This window comes from Bubalus kerabau, chromosome 14 (genome assembly GCF_029407905.1).
Source record: "Bubalus kerabau isolate K-KA32 ecotype Philippines breed swamp buffalo chromosome 14, PCC_UOA_SB_1v2, whole genome shotgun sequence".
Lineage (NCBI taxonomy): Eukaryota > Metazoa > Chordata > Mammalia > Artiodactyla > Bovidae > Bubalus > Bubalus kerabau.
Window position 1 is genome coordinate 66,058,134 of NC_073637.1, and position 21,078 is coordinate 66,079,211.

Here is a 21,078-nt window from a genome sequence, read left to right on the forward strand (position 1 = left end):
GAAGCTGGAGAAACAAGGAAATGGGTTCTCAGATCCTCCAGGAGGAATGCTGTACTTCTTACACTTCGCAGTCGCTACACTTTTTCAGATCAAACAAAAGCAGATCATGAAGATGGAAAGATTCATTTGAACAGAAGTAATGACTAAGGTCTTGGATTGTTTGTTAACCAATTAATAAAAAAGAGGAAATTGTAAGAACACACTGGAGAAATTCTTTGCTGATTTGACACAATTTACTGGCATCAATGAAGACATTATAAACTCAACACACAACCTCAAGGAGAATATCAATAACAAATTGGTTAATAAATGTCATCAATTCAAAGAATATTTAATATTTATGATAGTCACTGCACAAGAAAATGTGAAATGTCTGAAATCTTATTCTTATGTGAAAGAGATTTGATAGAGTCTTTCTCAAATTTGACAAAAATCCCAAACATTAACATGACATTTCCAGGAGCACACTGTTAGTAATAGCCAAGGAATGGGTGGACATGAGACCCCCTAGAGGGGAAAGGTGGATTGGAAGAGTGAGTATGCTAAAATTCAGGGGAGAGAGGATCTCTGTGCAGGGTAAGTCTTCTTGGCTACAGGACTGGAGTTGTTGGTAAACTCAGGAAAAAAAGTTGCAGTAAATGTACTTCTCACCACCCACCATCTTTATAGTTTTGGCTAGGCACATGTTGCATTTCGTCTACGGATTTTAAAAAGTGGGATGTAAGTAGTCAAACCCTTTTTGAAAAAACTTAGGTTCATATTTGAAAATTAGAGCAGCCAGTTGCTATTACTAATATATCAATTTGGGTTACAGAGAAGACTTATCTGAAGGCCAGCAACTATTAATTGATGCCTACAGCTGTTGGTAGATCATAGCACCCAGTTCCATCGCTTCATGGCAAATAGATGGGGAAAAAGTGGAAACAGTGGCAGATTTTATTTTCTTGGCCTCCCTAATCACTGCAGATGGTGACTGCAGCCACGAAGTTAAAAGACGCTTGTTTCTTCGAAGGAAAACTATGACAAATCTAGACAGTGTATTAAAAAACAGAGACATCACTTTGCTGATAAAGGTCCATATAGTGAAAGCTATGTTTTTTCTAGTTGTCATGAACGGATGTGAGAGTTGGAACATAAAGAAGGCGGCTGCTGCTGCTGCTAAGTTGCTTCAGTCGTGTCCGACTCTGTGCGACCCCATAGACGGCAGCCCACCAGACTCCCCCATCCCTGGGATTCTCCAGGCAAGAACACTGGAGTGGGTTGCCATTTCCTTCTCCAATGCATGAAAGTGAAAAGTGAAAGGGAAGTCGTTCAGTCATGTCCAACTCTTCACGGCCCCATTGACTGCAGCCTACCAGGCTCCTCAGTCCATGGGATTTTCCAGGCAAGAGTACCGGAGTGGGGTGAGCACCGAGGAATCAATGCTTTCAAGTTGTGGTGCTGGAGAAGAGTCTTGAGAGTCCCTTGGACTGCAAGGAGATCAAACTGGTGCATCCTACAGGAAATCAACCCCGAATATTCTTCAGAAGAACTGATGCTGAAGCTGAAGCTCTAATACTCTGGCCACCTGATTCAATTGGAATTGATTGGAATTCATTGGATTCATTGGAAAAGACCCTGATGCTGGGAAAGATTGAAGCAGGGAGGAGAAGGGGGCAGCAGAGGATGAGATGGTTAGACAGCATCACCAACTTGAAAGACATGAATTTGAGCAAACTCTATAGTGGAGGAAGTGGAAGATATTGGAGGACAGAGATGGCACCCCACTCCAGTACTGTTGCCAGGAAAATCCCATGGATGGAGGAGCCTGGTAGGCTGCAGTCCATGGGGTCACACAGAGTCGGACACGACTGAGCGTCTTCACTTTCACTTTCCACTTTCATGCATTGGAGAAGGAAATGGCAACCCACTCCAGTGTTCTTGCCTGGAGAATCCCAGGGACGGGGGAGCCTGGTGGGCTACAGTCCATGGGGTCGCACAGAGTCGGACACGACTGAAGCGACTTAGCAGCAGTAGCAGCAGCAAAGGACCTTGGCCTTCTGCAGCGCATGGAGTCACAAAGAGTCCGACTCAACTTAGAGACTGAACAACAACATAGCTCTTGGTAAGACTGTCCTGGCCTGTGAAGCCTTCATTTAGCAGAGGGGTGGGATGTTTGTTTAGAAAAGGCCTTGAAAAGTGAAAAATGCTCCTTGACTCAGATCTATGGAACCTTTCTCAGTTGTCTTCTCTTCTCCCCCGCAGCAGTTTTCTTACTTTGCGTAGTGATTGAGAGCTGGTCGAGCCGCTAGTGCGACTTCCAGCCTCCAGGGGGCGCACCAGCCGCGGCGCAGTGAGGCCTCTCTGGCCAGCTAGGGCCCGCTCGTCTCAGTGGCCAGCCCGCCCCTCCTCTCGGTCCGCAGCCGTCGCCTCTGCCGCGGTCGCCGGGAGGAAGGTGGTTCCGCTGCCGCCATTCCTCGACTGACTGGAAGGTACTTGGGCCTCGGCCCGCGGGCAGCCCCGGGATGAAAGCCACTGACACCTCCCCTGGATGGCCCCGAAAACCGGAGGGCCCAGCTTGGGGCCTGGTCTAGGGACCTGAGAGGCGAGGCCGCCCGCGGGGAACCAGACCCGTGGTGACCGGCCTCGGGTCTGTGCTGCCCGGGGGAGCTGGGAGGGCCGGCGCGGGCTCTGGGGGCTGGTTTGAGGGTAACGGCCACGCGGCGGGTGTGGCCGGGGCGGGCGGCCTGGTGGGGCCTCGCGAGGTCGACGGTCCGAGCCGGAGCCACCCCGGCCGGCGTCTCGTCACTCCGCCAGAAAAGGTGCACTGTTTCGGCCTCAACACGGACAGTATGCGGCCAGTTACTCGGAACCCAGGCGTGAAGAGAAGCTGCTGAGATGTGAGCGAACTGTCCCGATATTACATGGCCCCGGGTACCTGGGTTCAAAGACAGGACTGCTCCTTATTAAATGTGCAATACAGGAGGCAGATCATCTTGCAGTACAGGGCTCTGCCTCGAGAAAATGACATTTATTCTTCAAAACGGCCCACGGTGTTTAGAATTGGCTACCTAATATAACGAAGGGGGAAAAAATACATCATTTAATAGTATCACTTCTCATTCTAAAGAATGGTACCTAGGAGCTTAAAGAGCTCTGCTAGTGGGGCGGGAATTACAGTAAGAGCAGTCTTCAGTGCTTACTATATTGTCATTGTGCTGGATGCTTTAAATCGTATTGTGTCTGTATTTAATCCTTGTAGCAACAGCAGGGGGTACCATTTCCATTTTACAGATAAGGAAACCGAGGCACAGAGTCTAAATTAACTTGTCCAAGGTCAAACAGTTAGTAAAGGATTTGAACCTCATCTCCTTACTCCAGTGTTCCTGCTTGTTACCTATACAAACCTATTCCATAAGACTTTTGTTTACTTATCAATTTGACTCGTATTAGGTTGGTACAAAAGTAATTGCGATTTTGGACCGTGAATTTTCAATCATTGTAACTAGGCGCCAACACATCGTTATTAATCAAAATAGAAACCATTACAATCAGCATGTTTTTGTCAATGAGAAATAAGTTGGTTTATTCCTATAGTGTAAAAATAACCTACTTGGGGATTCCTCGAACTCTTGGGAAGCATTTTCTACCTCCTGCTGGTTGTGGAAGCGTTTTGCCTGCAACAAGTCGTCAAGATGCTTAAAGAAGGGGTAGTCAGTTGGTGAGAGGTCAGGTGAATATGGCAGATGAGGCAAAACTTAGCCCATTTCGTTCAACTTTTGAAGTGTTGGTTGTGTGGCGTGTGGTGGGGTGTTGTCATGGAGAATGAGGCCCTTTCTGTTGACCAGTGCGAGCCGCAGGTGTTGCAGGTTTCCGTGCATCTCATCAATTTGTTGAGCATACTTCTGAAATGTAATGGTTTCACCGGGATTCAGAAAGCTGTAATGAATCAGACCTGCAGCAGAACACCAGACAGTGACCATGACCTTTTTTTGGTGCAAGTTTGGTTTTGGGAAGTGCTTTGGAGCTTCTTCTCAGTCCATCCACAGAGCTGGTTGTCACTGGTTGTCGTATACAGTCGACTTTTCCTTGCATGTCACAGTCCAATGGAGAAATAGTTCATTGTTGTTGAATAAGGGCAAATGACACTTGAGAACAATGATTTTTTTGATTTGTGGTCAGCTTGTGAGGCACCCACTAACTGAGCTTTTTCACCTTTCCAATTTGCATCAAATGCCACACAACTGTAAAACGGTCAACGTTGAGTCCTTTGACAACTTCTCGTGTGGTTGTAAGATCAGCTTTGATAATGACTCTCAGTTGGTCTTTGCCCACTTCCGATGGCCAACCAGTATGCTCCTCATCTTCAAGGCTCTCATCTCCTTTGCAGAACTTCTTGAACAACCACTGCACCTTCGTAGTTAGAAGTTCCAGGTCTAAATGCCTTGTTGATGTTGCGAGTTGTCTCCCTGCTTCTTTACAACCCATTTTGAACTTGAATAAAAAAAAAAATCGCTCAAATTTGCATTTTGTCTAACGTCATTTCCATAGTCTAAAATAAATATAAACAACAAGTAATAAGTCATTAGCAAAAAACATAAAGCAATAAATGCACATTAAAATGATGTATAACATAACCACATTTATTTAAGAATGTATTCCAGTGTCATATGGCCAATTTCAACAGTGTAAAATTGCAATTACTTTCACACCAGCCTAATAGCTTGAACTGATTTCCCTGAGGTTTAATTCTTATGGTTAAATGCAAGTATCCTGTATCAACTGCTTTTTAGCTTAAAAGGGAATTTAATTAGAAAAATGTTTGCTTATTAAGGAGTATAGTGATAATAAAGTTAAGCATGGACTAGGGCCCTCACAGTCTGATACAGTTTGATTTGAAGTACGGTTGGGCTTATTTGGTTGTTAATGAGCTTCATTACTTTTCATCATTATTTGCATTTTGATAGCATTTTTAGTGAATTCACTTTGGCTTTGCAGTATTATGACAGTAATGCTAAAGGGGAATGAAAGATTTGTCCATGTGATGAAGAACCCACCTGCCAGTGCAGGAGACTTAAGAGACGCGAGTTCAATCCCTGGGTGGGGAAGATCCTCTGGAGTAGGCCATGGCAACGCACTTCAGTAATTTTGCCGGAATAATCCCATGGACAAAGGAGCGTGGCAGGTTCCATAGGGCCCATAGGGTTGCAAAGAGTCAGACATGACTGAAGCAACTTAGCACGCAAGTTAATATTTTAGAGGATGTAGGAAAGACATTTGAAAGACTGTAGAAAAGAGGAATTAAGAAATTTGGGGCGTGCTATTTAAAGCAAATTGTATTACTTACTATATAGAAGAGAAAGGCATTTCCAGTTCCTGTAAAGTGGTATTTCCCATTGTGGAGCGAAGTTGGATACTATAGTCTGCTAAATCCCTTAGCCTTATCAGGATTTAAGAGTTTGCATATTCAGCACTCCTGTAGCAAATGTATACAGAGTGCCTCCCAGAGCCAAGCATGGTTCTCATCCCTGGAGATGCAAGAGGAACAAAACAAAACAGAATTTTTGTCCTCCTGGAGCTAACATTCCACTGGACAAAGGTGGGGATGGGGATGATAAATAAAATACTTTTTTAAAATTTAAAAATTAAAAATTAAAATCTATCCAGTCAGGTGCTTAGAAGAAAAATGAAGCAGTGAAGGGGGATAGGGAGATCCAGGGAAGGAGCAGAAGCAGTTTTGAAATAAGGAACAGCTTCATAGAGAAGGCTCCTGAGTACAACCTGAAGGGGTCAGAGACAGCCCTGCAGCTGTGTAGGGGTCGGGTGCACTAGGCAAGGGCCCAGGCCCAGAGGCCGCTAGGCTTGTTGGCCAGCAAGGAGGCCAGTGGGTTTGAGCAGAGGCAGGAAGAGTGAGGTAAGCTCCAGAGCTCATCTGTCCTGGTGAAGACCATGGCGTTTCCCCTGAGTGAGGAGGGAGGTGGTTGAGAGGGGAGTGGGGGGACCTGACTTAACAGGTGTAAAAGATCACTCTGACTCCTGTGTTCAGAATGGACAGTAGGAGCAAGGATGGAAGCAGGGAGCCCAGTTAGGTTGGGTCAGTATCCGAATGAGAGATGAAGGAGTTTAGACCAAGTGGTAGCAATAGTGTAGTAAGAAGCTGCTGTTTTCTAGGTATGGCTGACAGGATTTGCTAATGGATTGGGTGTGGAGTATGAGAGTAAAAGAAGGAAGGATGATGCGAGGCCTTTGGCCTAAGCTAGTGGAGGGATCGAGTTGCCCTTACTGACATGGGGAAGACTTGAGGATGAGAAAGATGGGGAGGTTGGTGGAGCAGCAATCAAGAGTTCAGCTTTAGACGAGTCAGGTTTGAGATGCCTGTTGAGGTGATGTTATATCAGACTGGAGTTGAGTGGAAAGGTCCCAACTCAAAATAGAAACTTAGGAATCATTAGCAAATAGGTAGTATTTCAGGCCTTGAGATTATATGAGATCTGGTCTAAAGAAGTAAGGATTGAGCTCTGGGATTTTCTTTCCATGTTCAGAGGTTGGAACCACAGAGGAGACTGAGAAGGAGAAGTCTTTGATTCGACACATCATAAGATGAGGACTTGGAAATGAATGTTGTACTTAGCAACGTGGCGGTCACTGGTGTTGATGCAAGAGCACTCTAAGAAGAGTGGGAAGAAAATCTGATTGGTGTGGTTTGAAGAGAGAATCAAGGGAAAGGGATTGGAGTCAGCAAGTATGGACAGCTTTTTAGAGGAGGTTAGCTGTAAACTCTTATTTGAAAGCAGTGCAGTCGTCCTCACAGTAAATAATTTTATTTCTAGCTCCACCTATTTAGCAGTCAGACTTGGATCACTTTATCAATGATTGGTGGAAGTAAAATAACCGTACTACTATACTGAAAATGATAATGTGTTATTAACCTCCAAAACCCATACACAGAAAAGCTTGTCCTTTTTTACATAATTCATTTCAGGGCTCATAAAAGCCCTTTGGTGGAAGATGTTCCTTTGTCACTTATTTTTGTTCTTACCTCAGATTAAAATTAACTTAGAGATGTTACAAACTGTGTGTTTAAAACAAAATACATACTCAAGAAAGTTGAAAACCAGGATTTATTTTGAAATATGTTGTCTTTTTATCTCAACATGAGTTTAGGTCCTTGTTTCTGCCCTCAGTAAATTAATGCCCAAATATAAAATAATCTACAAGGTATATAGTGTATACTAGATTTATACTATCTTTACTGTGGATATAAACTCTTTCCATGGTCTTGTTTTGTGCCTTTTCCATAACAAGTTCAGCTCACAGTTGCATTGTAAAGGTTAAAGGTGCTTAAATAAATTTTTTTGAAGTTTAGGATTATATCTAGTGATTGTTTTAATCCATTAGTTTTATCTGGAAGATGATGTGTCCTTCAGTCTACAGATGGAAATCTTTTTAATTTGAGGGAGGTACTTTCTTAAGTTTGTCTTTTGTTGTTTTCTCATTTTTCCCCCTCTGGCAGTTTTTCATGGGTTGGCTCTGTTCTCTAGTTGTCATAATCATTTCACACGTCCTTGTTAACTTTTCTTTTGCAGAGTTTCTTAAGTTAGGCCTTTCCATCACCGATTTGATTTTTTGTAATATTTGTTATGTTCTTTACTGCTTACAGGGACATCCCTGGTGGCTCAAACAGTAAAGAATCTGCCTGCAATGTGGGAGACCAAGGTTCAGTCCCTGGCTTGGGAAGTTTCCCCTGGAGAAGGGAATGGCAACCCACTCCTATATTCTTGCCTGGAGAATCCCACGGACGGAGGAGCCTGGCAGACTGCAGTCCATGGGGTTGCAGAGAGTCATACACAACTGAGTGACTAACACTTTCTCTGCTTACAATTTGAATTTTAAATTTTCTTTAATGTTTTTATCTAATTCATAGTCTTTTTTATAATCCCAGTTTCCATATGGTACTTTTTTTTCCCCATAACCTGAGTTCTTAATTTTTTTTTTTTGGTATATTCCTAAGCCAGACTTTTTCTTTTCTTTTTTTTTTTCATTTCTTGTAAATAATTTTCAGTGGTATATTTTTCTGTGTAGAACTAATGAACCTCTTCTCTTATGCTGCAGGGTTTTTCATTAACTCTATTCATCCTTTAAAAATGGAAGAACTTTTGAGATTGTCACTATAGAAATATCATACCAAATTTGTTCCATACCATTCTACTAAAGACTTTTTCTAGATTTCTTACAAGGAAAATTAATGAGAATTATATTTTATAAAGGATTGTATTGTGGTGTTTGAAAAAGATTTACCTATTTAAAATTATTTTCGGTATTATTAGAACTTAAATTTATGGTTTATGTCTTTGTAATAAAATCCCATTTTCCAAACCAGCATACAGACATAAGAATGATCAACTTACATCTTATGCATAAAGTATATGTAATATATAAATAAAATCAGTGACAAAGGAATAGCTAATTTCCAAATTAAGTAGATGCTTGTTCCTTTTTCCTTTTTTCCAGCTTCAGTTCAGTTCAGTCGCTCAGTCATGTCCGACTCTTTGCAGCCCCACAAACCGCAGCACGCCAAGCCTCCCTGCCCATCACCAACTCCTGGAGTCTACCCAAACCCATGCCCATCGAGTTGATGATGCCATCCAACCATCTCATCCTCTATCATCCCCTTCTCCTCCTGCCCTCAATCTTTCCCAGCATCAGGGTCTTTTCAGATGAGTCAGCTCTTCGCATCAGGTGGCCAAAGTATTGGAGTTTCAGCTTCAACATCAGTCCTTCCAATGAACACCCAGGACTGATCTCCTTTAGGATGGACTGGTTGGATCTCCTTTTAGTCCAAGGGACTCTCAAGAGTCTTCTCCAACAACACAGTTCAAAAGCATCAATTCTTCAGTGCTCAGCTTTCTTTATGGTCCAACTCTCACATCCATACATGACCACTGGAAAAACCATAGCCTTGACTAGACAGACCTTTGTTGGCAAAATAATGTCTCTGCTTTTGAATATGCTGTCTAAGTTGGTCATAACTTTCCTTCCAAGGAGTAAACGTCTTTTAATTTCATGGCTGCAGTCACCATCTGCAGTGATTTTGGAGCCCCAAAAATGAAGTCTGACACTGTTTCCCCATCTATTTGCCATGAAGTGATGGGCCCAGATGCCATGATCTTCGTTTTCTGAATGTTGAGCTTTAAACCAACTTTTTCACTCTCCTCTTTCACTTTCATCAAGAGGCTCTTGAGTTCTTCTTCACCTTCTGCCATAAGGGTGGTGTCATCTGCGTATCTGAGGATATTGATACTTCTCCTGGCAATCTTGATTCCAGCTTGTGCTTCATCCAGCCCAGCGTTTCTCATGATGTACTCTACATATAAGTTAAATAAGCAGGGTGACAATATACAGCCTTGACGTACTCCTTTTCCTATTTGGAACCAGTCTGTTGTTCCATGTCCAGTTCTAACTGTTGCTTCCTGACCTGCATACAGGTTTCTCAAGAGGCAGGTCAGGTGGTCTGGTATTCCCATCTCTTTCAGAATTTTCCACAGTTTATTGTGATCCACACAGTCAAAGGCTTTGGCATAGTCAATAAAGCAGAAATAGATGTTTTTCTGGAACTCTCTTGCTTTTTCCATGATACAGCGGACGTTGGCAATTTGATCTCTGGTTCCTCTGCCTTCTCTAAAGCCAGCTTGAACATCAGGAAGTTCACGGTTCACATATTGCTGAAGCCTGGCTTGGAGAATTTTGAGCATTATTTTACTGGCGTGTGAGATGAGTGCAATTGTGTGGTACTTTGAGCATTCTTTGGCATTTCCTTTCTTTGGGATTGGAATGAAAACTGACCTTTTCCAGTCCTGTGGCCACTGCTGAGCTTTCCAAATGTGCTGGCATATTGAGTGCAGCACTTTCACAGTGTCATCTTTTGGGATCTTTCCAGCTTCATTGAAATATTATTGACAAATAAAAATTGTACATAAATGTTTATGCAGTCTGATTTTTTAAAAGGCATACAGTGTGATGATTTAATATTTTCATAAATTTGAAATGATTGCCCCAGGCAAGTTACAATTAATACATCCATCACCTCACATAATTACCTTTGTGTGCGTATGTAATGAGAACACAAGATCTGCTCAGCAAATTTCAAGTACACAACACATACTATTACCTGTAATCAGCCTGCTGAACATTAGCTCCATGTCATGAGTGATAGTTTGTACCCTTTGACCAACACCTTCCCATTTCCCTGTCCCTCAGCCCCTGGCAACTACCCTTCTGCTCTCTGGTTCTGTGAGTTTGACTTTTTTAGATTCCATATCACATGTAAGTGAGATCATTCGGTATTTGTCTTTCTGTGTCTAACTTACTTCTCTTTGCGTGGTATCATCCAGGTTCATTCGTGTTGTCACAAACGGCAGAATTTCCTCCTTTTTATGGCTGAATAATATTCGTCATGTATATTCATCTTTCTCATCCACTCTCATCCACTCACTCAACCTCAGCATCAGTGGACGCTTAGGTTGTTTCCATACCTTGGTTATTGTGAATAATGCTGCAGTGAACATGCAGGTGTGTCTTGGAGATAAGATTTCACTTCCTTTGTTTATATACCCAGAATTCTAGAACTTAAAGAAGTGTAGAACTTGAAGAAGAACTTGTTAGTGCTGTTCAGTTTTTCTAGACCTCTTTGTTCACTGCAGTATTTAGAAACCTTATATAATTTAACTTTTGATTTACCAGTAATTATTAGAGAAAAAAAACAATTCTAGACTAAACTATGTTCAATAAAGATAGGCATACACCCATTTGATTAAAAAAAATTTGATGGTTTTTTTGTTCCCAGCTCTTGGTCACGTGGCCATAAACACACATATGCCAAAGAAATACTGATGCTTCTGTGTATTCATGGAACTATCCAGTAAGTAGTAGTACTTTTGACAGATTTATCCAATTTAATACAATCAATTAAAAGATATGTGCACATTGTTATTTAGGGATGGTGCCAAGTCATATAGAAGCAAATGCAAGAACACACATGGTTTATTTAGCTATTTTTTTGACATTGGTTCTTCATGAAGTTCCTGTTGTATTTTACTTTAAAAAAAAAGTCTTACTTGTGGCATGCAGGATCTTTAGTTGTGACATATAAGATCTAGCTCCCCAAGCAGGGATCAAACCTAGGCCTCCTGCATTGGGAGCACAGAGTCCTAACCTCTGGACCACTTGGGAAGTCCCTGTTTTACTTTTTAACCTAAGTATATTAAAACTAGCTAAGAAACCTGTATTTTCTGTTATGGTGTCTTTTTTACTTTAGTCTAAGTTAAAATTTTTTTAATGTCCTGGGTGTGGCATTGTCAGAACGGTTTAGGCATTCTAACTTTGGTGGCATTTTTAGCCCGAATATGTCTTTTTCCAAAAGCCAGATGGCACTGATTCTTTCATTTAAATCTCTTTCTGCCGCTTCCCCATTTGGGGCTGTGTTTGCCTCTTGGTTGTTTTTCTTAAAAATAGAACAAAAACTGGTATTGTCTGTGTTTTCCCCACAGTGAGCTTATTTTTATCTCATCTATTCAGATGATCTGTTCAACTTGTACTTCAAGTTATCTCCTTGGTAAGCGCCTAGAATTTACCCAGCTTTCAGTCTGCTTCCTGCCTGCTGTGCTATTTATTCCATTTTCAAATGAGATTTCTTAGACCTTAGTTAATTCAGCTTCTTGAAGAGAGTTTGATATCATTGCTCCCACCCTTCATTTGATCTTTGTCTTTTGCTGAAACATGTAACACAAGCAGTATATTTTCCTTCTTAGAAAGCAGTGGCAGAAGCACACAGCAGTAGGAATCAAGTGGTAATGACTACTTCAGATTCAAGGGAAGTGTAAAGGAAGTGTTAGTCGCTCAGTTGTGTCTGACTCTTTGTGATCCCCCGGACTGTAGCCTCTGTCCATGGAATTCTCCAGGCAAGAATACTGGAGTGGGTTGCCATTCCCTTCTCCAGGAATCTTCCCAACCCAGGGATTGAACCCCAGTCTCCTGCATTGCAGGTGGATTCTTTTTCCTCCGATCCACCAAGGAAGTAAGACTTTAGGTTCTGTATCATTTAAATATTTGGTTGTAACAGAAAACCTAATTTAAACTGTCAATAAAAAGGAATTTATTGATGCCTGTATTTGAAAAGTTCATAGTTAGTATGAGCTTCATGTGAGGTTTAATCAAGGTCTGGTTCTGTTTCCCTGTGTGCTTCTCATCTCCAACACCCCTACCTTTCTCTTTATCTGTTTCTCTCTCTCTCCCTCTGTCCCTTCTGAAATACATGTCAAAATGACTAAAGCAATTTTAGATGTTCTGTTTACACCTTATTATCAGAAAAAAAGAATATATCACTTTATATGGTTTTTCCAGTGGTCATATGTGGATGTGAGAGTTGGACTGTGAAGAAAGCTGAGCACCGAAGAATTGATGCTTTGGAACTGTGGTGTCGGAGAAGACTCTTGAGAGTCCCTTGGACTGCAAGGAGATCCAACCAATCCATTCTAAAGGAGATCAGTCCTGTGTGTTCATTGGAAGGACTGATGCTAAAGCTGAAACTCCAGTACTTTGGCCACCTCATACGAAGGGTTGACTCATTGGAAAAGACCCTGATGCTGGGAGGGATTGGGGGTGGGAAGAGAAGGGGACAACAGAGGAGAAGATGCCTGGATGGCATCACTGACTCGATGCACATGAGTTTGAGTAAACTTCGGGAGTTGGTGATGGACAGGGAGGCCTGGTGTGCTACGATTCATGGGGTCGCAAAGAGTCGGACACAAATGAGCGACTGAACTGAACTGAATATATATCAGAGTAAGTAAAGGGTCTTATTGGACTGAAGTATGTCTGCTGCTGCTGCTAAGTCACCTCAGTCGTGTCCGACTCTGTGTTACCCCATAGACAGCAGCCCACCAGGCTCCCCTGTCCCTGGGATTCTCCAGGCAAGAACACTGGAATGGGTTGCCATTTCCTTCTGCAACGCATGAAAGTGAAAAGTGAAAGTGAAGTCGCTCAGTCGTGTCCGACTCTTAGCGACCCCATGGACTGCAGCCTACCAGGCTCCCCCGTTCATGGGATTTTCCAAGCAAGAGTACTGGAGTGGGGTGCCATTGCCTTACTTCTAAATAAAACCACTGCATAAGAACCTACTGTAGAGGACAGGGAACTCTACTTAATACTCTGTAATGACCTATATGGGAAAAGAGTCTAAAAAAGAGTGGATATATGTGTAACTGATTAACTTTGCTGTACAGCAGAAACTAAGATAACATTGTATTAATAAATCAATTGCACTTCAATAAAAATATTAAAAAACAATAAACCACTGCAGCTAGAAGAATGTACTATGTTACATGTTACATGGCTTGGAATCAGAGCTTATTTCCTCAAAACATACTTAGGGACAGCCAGGAGTGATAGTGCTGGGTACCATAGGACAGAAAAAGGCATGAATGGTAGGCAGCCAGTTGTGTCCACTACGGTGGCACTGGGCCTCCAAGGGAATGAAAAGCACGGTTAGTTTTGGCCAGTATATAAGATCTTCAGCTTTTATAAGACCTGGTTCTGAACTCATTGTCAGGTGGCAAGTCGGAGGCAACCATGTGGAGGAGTAAGCATGTGGTAGGAGGAATGGAGAACAAAAACAAACCCTTCTCCCAAAATAAGCTTACAGCAGAGATTCCAAAATGAATGAAAAAGATCCAGTGTCAAGAAAAATCCATCCAGCAATGTTGCATTGGAACACAAACTCAGTCCTAGTGTAAGTAATTTTAGGAAACTATCCAACAAAGTTTTTTTTCCCTTTTTTTATTGAAGTGTGGTTGCTTTAAATGTTTTAAGGGGTACAGCATAGCAATTCAGTATTTTTACAAATTATATTCCATTATAGGTCATTACAAGATAATGGCTATAGTTCCTTCTTCATACAGTATATACTTGTTGCTCCAACAAAGACTTTCAGTGTCCTTATGCTCAAGTAGAGAAAGCACTTGCATTTATTCAAAATGGTAAATTATGAAACAAAAAGTAACAAGAGCAGATGGAGATGACGACAAAATTAGAACTCTTAGAAGTGAAAAAGTACAGTAGTTGAGGGTGTTTTTTTTTTTGGATGTGTGATAAACTTAGACTCAATCCAGCCAGCGATAATAAATCAATTAGAAGATAGTGCTGAGAACTGTACCTAGCAGCTACAGTGTAGATAAGTTTTGGTTTTTTTTTTTTTTAAAGAAAAGCATAAATTGAGTTTCCAACATATATCTAATAGGAAGATATGATTGAAAAGCAGTAGTTGGAAGAGGTAAGTGAGAATTCCCCAGAATTCAAGAGGCTACGGTCCTTAGATTATAAATTATAAAAACTCAGAATTCCAAGCAGGATATATAAATCCTCCTAAATAGATCCCAGCGAAACTGTTAACATTAAGGATAAAGTGAAAATTTTTAAACCAAAGAAAAAAAAGACTTATGCAACAATTAGAATAAAGCAGATGTCTTCTAGCAATAATAGAGCCAAGAAGCAGTGGAATGATAGCCTCAGAATGCTAAGGGAAAGTAACTGGCAGCTACAGCCTTGTAATCACATGGACTATTATTCAAGAATAAAGTAAAAATAAAGCCACTGTCAGAAGACTGAAAGACTGTACTGCTTACAGATCCTCACTAAAAGAATTGAAGGATGAACTTCAGCAGAGAGAGGCATGGAATTTTTTTTAAAAAGAGTGGTCTGATTGATAAAATGTTGATAATTTAGTTAACCATTCTTTAAAAAAAATTTTTAAAGATAAAATCTATAGACAACAATCATGAAATGGACTGCTCTTGAGACCTTAGTCACTGACCACTCTTTCCCCTGTTGGTCACAATGGCCTGGTAGGTCTTTGGGCAGTCTATAAAAATAGTTCCACAGGAAAGTGATACAGAGTTTTGCCAGCCTCTATTCCTGTTTCTGAAAGATACCATAGACTCTGAGTACACAGATGTAAACTGAGCCAACTCACAGATCTGCCATTTTACTAGGAGAGGCTACATGGGGGCCAGGTCTCAGGCAGAAAGGGGATTGCTATGATTCATTGTCCATTTGGAATTACTGTCCCACTAAAGAAGCTACCAGGACTGCTTACTCTATCCTGCTTTATAGTACTGGCATTTTCTACTTCTTGCCCCACATCTTAGGTTCCTAAGTGGCAGCACAAAGAAAGCTCCAGCTGAAAAATAAAACTTCTGCTTGAAATCCTATACTTATTTTTATCCTCCTAAGTGGGGTTAAAAAAAAAAAAAAAAAGTGGGCAAAATTCTCTTTCTTGAACCTAGAGCCATTTCTAAGCATGTAATTCACTACTTTGGGTATCAAAGATGCTTCCCCAAAATAGGTTACCCACAGTCCAAAGGAGAGACAGCAGGGAAGGAACCAAAGGCTCCCTTTAAAGCCTTACACACTCAACTCTCTTACTAAAACTGCACTTTCTTCCTACCAAAGATGTCACCCTTAACTGTTTCCAGTGGGCAGAAATACCTGTTACCCCATGTGGTTTCTATGTATAAGCATGCCACTTTTATTTTTTTAATATTTATTGATTGGTCATACTCTGCAGTATGTAGGATCTTAGTTCCCCCACTAGGGATCACACCCACGGCCCCTTCATTCCAAGGGTGGAATCTTAGCCACTAGACCCCAAGGAAGTCCAAACATGCCATTTTTAAAGATTTGGCTAAGTTAGCCCCTTCAGCCTGTTGTCAGTCATTTTCTTCATGGCATATGCTTATTTACCAAGGTCCCTAAAGGTTGGAACAAGTAGGGTAGGAGGTAGGTCTAATAATGATATATGAGGAGTTCCTGAATTTTAAGGGTCTACCTGGGCCATAAGTGTAAACATCCTGGAGCTCTAAGTGTGATTTAGACTGGAGTGGTTCACGTGGCCTCACTGTTACCAAAGCACAAGTCTGTGTGCCTAACGCACAGTGAGGCCAGTCTACTAAAACAGAGTTCGGAACAGAGAAAGGTTTGTTACAGGTTCGTACAAGGAGATGGGTGGCTCATGCCCTAAGAACTCCAAAGTTACCAAAAGCTTTCAGCAAGCCCCTTTAAAAGCAAAAGGTGACGGATGGGTGTGGTGAGTTGTTGCATACTTCTCAGTGTCAGCTCCTTGGTTCTTAAGGTCTGGTAATAGTCAGGTAATGATGATCCTGTAAATCTCTACTAGATGAATGTTAGTCTCTGTCCTGACCCAAAAGGGCAAGATCCCAAAGCACAACTCACCCTCCAAGGTCCCAGTCCTGGCTAAGAGGAGGCGGATCTCAGTTGGCAGCCCCTTCAGAGCCAGGTTCCCACACTCTTCCCAGCTCATCCCTGAGGGAGCCAGGCATCCAACCCAACTGGTCCTCAGTCTCCTCAGGTCGCCCAAACGAGGAGACCAGGCCTCACAGGTCAGGCAGACGGCACTGCTATCAGGTCACAGAGTAGGGATGGGGGAGAGGTTCACTGCTGCTCGAGGCCTGGGCCATGGCTAGTGGGGGGCCTTACTGACGGCTCTGGAGCCCTCAGAATGTAGTTCCCAGTCTGTTCCCTGGGCCCTCCAGCTCACCTGCAGGCCCAAGCCTGGATGAGCTGGAGGGTCTCCAGGAGAAGGCTTGAATCTGCCTCGTACTCACTCTCTACCTGACGACCACCACACCATTGACCCTTGGCTGAATTGCTTCCCTAATGGTCCCTCATTGACAGTTACTTGTGAGCAGGGTCCACTGTGGTGCTGACCAGTCCTCTCGAGTTGTGTAGACTAGGGAGTGTCCTATTCCACCCTTTGTCACTAGAATGGGTGTTTTATATTAAGGATGCCACACACACTAGCTTCCATCTAGCACATAATTCAGAGCATGAATGGGAGCAGGTTATAGAATTGTGAAAACCTGTTATGTTGAAGATGATGTACCTTGTATTTCTACCATAGATCATGAATAAGGCTAGAACCCTAGAGGTGAGGGTTGACATGAAAAGTTACAGCCTCTCTGGTTCTCAGTATCATCTATAAACCTGGGAGCTTGGGTTAGATAATCTGTTAGGTGATCCTAGATCACCCTTCAGCTGTAAAAATTTCATAGAAATACTCCTAAGAACAGTCTTTTGCTTTCAGATGATTTGAAGTCTGGTTAAAATTTGTGTCCCATTTAGAAAATAAGGAATAATTTATAAAAGGTTGTAATTCCTATATTTTAAAATAACACTGAATAAATGAATAAGTGAGAAGGTCATTTTTGTAGCACTTTAACAATTCTGTGTATATGAAGTCTGATATCAAAGGTGGGCTTAATGAGGTTTAGATTTTTTAAAAGGCCTGGAATCATATTTATGCTATTTATTTGCCTACTAAGCTCTTCTCCCCTCTCCTACCCTGGCTGCTTTGCCTGGTTTATGGGATTTTAGTTCCTCCACCAGACCAGGGACTGAACCCAGGCCCTTGGCAGTGAAAACACCAAGACCGAACCACTGGACCGCCAGGGAATTCCCCTTCCTTCCTCCCTCCTCCCTTTCCTTTCTTTTCTTCCTTCCCTTTCTTTCTTTTCTTTCTTCTTTGAGGTGTAATTGACACACATTATATTAGGTAAGCTTTTCTTTTCTAAGGAAAATTGAAGTTCAGACCAATTCTGAATAATTTCAAAATTAGTAAGAATGACAATAAGTGACTGACATGTGACAAAGGAAAACTTCAGAGGCCCTCGTTCTGGCTGTCTACCAGTACTGCTGCTGCTGCTGCTGCTAAGTCGCTTCAGTCGTGTCCGACTCTCTGCGACCCCATAGACTGCAGCCCACCAGGCTCCTCCGTCCCTGGGATTCTCCGGGCAAGAACACTGGAGTGGGTTGCCATTTCCTTCTCCAATGCTAGATGCTCACATTGCTCTTGAAGTCCAGGTGGGCCACAAGGTGGCACCATTAGGTCACATAAGTAAAATACTGAGGTAGTTAGGAAAAAACTGTTTGAAAAAAATCAAATAACTTTATTGCAAAAGTAATATACTTCACATTGACTTCCCAGTACTAATTTGATGTCTTTATTTTATTATTACAGATTAAAAATTGGAAATTTCAGTGGGAAGAAGTCCCCTGCTAAGAATTTTTAACATGGTGAACACAGTAAAAATTTATAGAAAATACTAAAAGGCATCAGAATAAAATATCTAAGATAATATTCTCTTTGTAAAAAATTAATTTTTATCTATCTTAAGCCAATATTTTTCTGAAATTTGAATTATAACTAAAAAAAATTTTTTTTGGCTGCACCAGGCAGCATGTGAGCTCTCAGTTCTGGAGCCAGGGATTAAACCCGTGTCCTCTGCATTGGAAGCACAGAATCTTAACCACTGAGATGCCAGGGAAGTCCCACTTAATTTTAATAATTTTAAAATAATGGTTAAGTAATATAAATACTTCAGGATATATATTTTAGAAATTCTTGTTTGGTTTGTTGTGATTTCCTGATGGAGAAATAAAATTTTAGGCAAGTATTTTCTCACTATCCCAACAAGTAAGAAATGCTTGAGAATATTGAGTCCAGGAACATGGTCACTTCCTGTAAGTGGAAAACACTTCCAAATATTTTATTTTTATTTTTCTTACTCTTAAAAAAGTCTAATTTGTGTGAGATGATTGCAGAGAGTTTATCAGAATGATATGTGCTAGATTGACACTTCTTATAAAGTAAGAAACATTTCCAGATGTTTATTGTTTTGCCACAGTTTAAATAAAGTTTACTTTTAGTGAAATGATTCTAAGATTTAATTCAAAGTGTGTAGGCTAGACTAATGTTTCCCTTTATATAACCTTTGATGAAAAGATTTGCTAAAAACTAATTCATTATATTAAAAAGAATCTTATGAAAACAAACTTAGGGACATAGTTTTTTCACCTATAAAAGTGAGAATAATGATATCAATAGTACTCACAGTATAGGTCTTTTTCATGAGGACTCAGTTATTACTAGAAATATACTTAAACAGTGCCTGGTGTATAATAACTTGATAAATGTTACACATGTTGCTAAGCAGTTGTTTGCAAAGTAACAGCAAACATACAAATAATTTTGCCCTTTCCATTATAAATAATCATAATAAATATTTATAAACATAAATTCTTTGTTCCCTAAGAATATCACCTAAGTAGTACTCGATTAGCCCACTTTTAATATCAATATATGAGCTTAAGCACAATGTACTGGCCTTTCTTAAAGTAGCATTCTCTAATTCACACATTTGAAATTAACCTCCCCTTTACTGCAATGAAAGATTTTTAATAATGAAGTAATTGATAACTTGGTGTTGAAATCACAAAATTAAAAAATTTTAGTTAAATTCGACTTGGGAATACCATAAAATGTGTATGCTTCACAAATTTAAATATAAACTAAAATTATATCTTGTGAGTCCAGCTCTATCTAAAAAGTACTGTTTTGAACTTCTGTTAATTATTTTTGAGCCTTGGAAGTAAAATTCAGAAGGTTCTACTTTTAAACTTCCTACTTTAAGTATTCTTCATGGTACTGAAATAGCCTGAAATGATGTGTGTATGCTAAGTTGCTTCATTCTGACTCTTTGTGACCCTATGGACTGTAGCCTACCAGGCTCCTCTGTCTGTGGGATTCTCCAGGCAAGAATACTGGAGTTGGTTGCCATGCCCTCCTCCAGGGGATCTTTCCAACCCAAGGTAGGGATCAAACCCAAGTCTCCTGCATTGCAGGCAGACTAAAAAGCAGAGACATCACTTTGCCAACAAAGGTCTGCGTAGTCAAAGCTATGGTTTTTCCAGTAGTCATGTACAGGTGTGAGAGTTGGACCATAAAGAAGGCTGTGCACCGAAGAATTGATGCTTTTGATTTGTGGTGCTGGAGAAGACTCTTGAGAGTCCCTTGGACTGCAAGGAGATTAAACCAGTCAATCCTAAACGAAATCAACCTTGAATATTCATTGGAAGGACTGATGCTGAGGCTGAAGCTCCAGTACTGTGGCCACCTGATGGGAAGAGCCGACTTACTGGAAAAGACCCTGATGCTAGGAAAGGCATCACGAGGGCAGGAGGAGGGGGCAGCATAGGACGAGATGGTTAGATAGCATCACTGACTCAATGGACATAAATTTGAGCAGACTCCAAGAGAGAGTGAAGGACGGGGTCCTGGCAGGCTATAGCCCATGTGGTCGCAAAGAATCGTACCCGACTTAGCGACTGAACAACAACAGCAAAAGGATCCAAAATCTAACTTAGTTTAAGATGAACGGTAAATAAGAATCTTGGAAGTTTTATAGTGAGCAAAGCAAGCATTGCATTAAGATTGCTATCACAGTAACACCATTTGCCAGTAAGAAATGAAGCTGGTTCCACAGCCTTTCATTATAGTCAGGTTCATCTGTGTCACATTTTTTAAATACATTGCCTGAAAACTTATTGTGATAGTCACATTTTGTCCAAAAATGTTATTTAAAAATTCTCTTAGACTATCTTCAGTGTCAGTGAATTTGAATCTGGGTAATAATTGGAAGACTATAGGGCGGATTCTTTTTTAATATGCTAGGAAATTCAATAATAAAATTATGCTACATGCAAACAATAGAATATAACCATTAAAAATAATTTAGAAGACTGGTAGCATGGAAGCATGTTCACAATATAATAAAAACGTTTAACATTAGTATGTATAGTATTAATTAAACATTCATATAGAGAAAAAAGCTGTGAAACTGTAACGTCAAAATATTAATGATAGTTACTTCTAGTTGTTAGGATTATGATAATGTACTTTCTTCTCTTTGTTCATGTTTATTTTCTTAAGAATTTTACAATGAACTATAGAACTAGTCATAAGAAAAATGTTACTTCAAAATCCTGTTATAGTGAACTTAATTGAGTGTACATTCAGCAAAGAATTATTGAATCCCCCCATGTCTAGGTTTTAAGAAACAATGTGCCAGGCACTGTGTAATCTGCCAGGATACACAGACAGGTCAGACCCGTTTTTTGTCTTCTTAGAGGCATGGTCTGTCAGGAATTTAAAAAACAGTTGTATCATTATGAACAAAGCTACTGGAGGTG

General features: G+C 40.9%; 1 protein-coding gene across 1 annotated transcript in view; it reads left to right on the plus strand.

Annotated features, from left to right (window-relative positions):
• Positions 1–2,321: 2,321 nt before the first annotated feature.
• The window catches only part of ANKRD46 (ankyrin repeat domain 46), a 41,402-nt gene continuing 22,645 nt past the window's right edge, over positions 2,322–21,078 (plus strand). The window contains exon 1 of the mRNA XM_055546521.1: positions 2,322–2,471. The gene's annotated coding sequence lies outside the window, so the exon portion shown is untranslated. The remainder of the gene's footprint in view (positions 2,472–21,078) is intronic.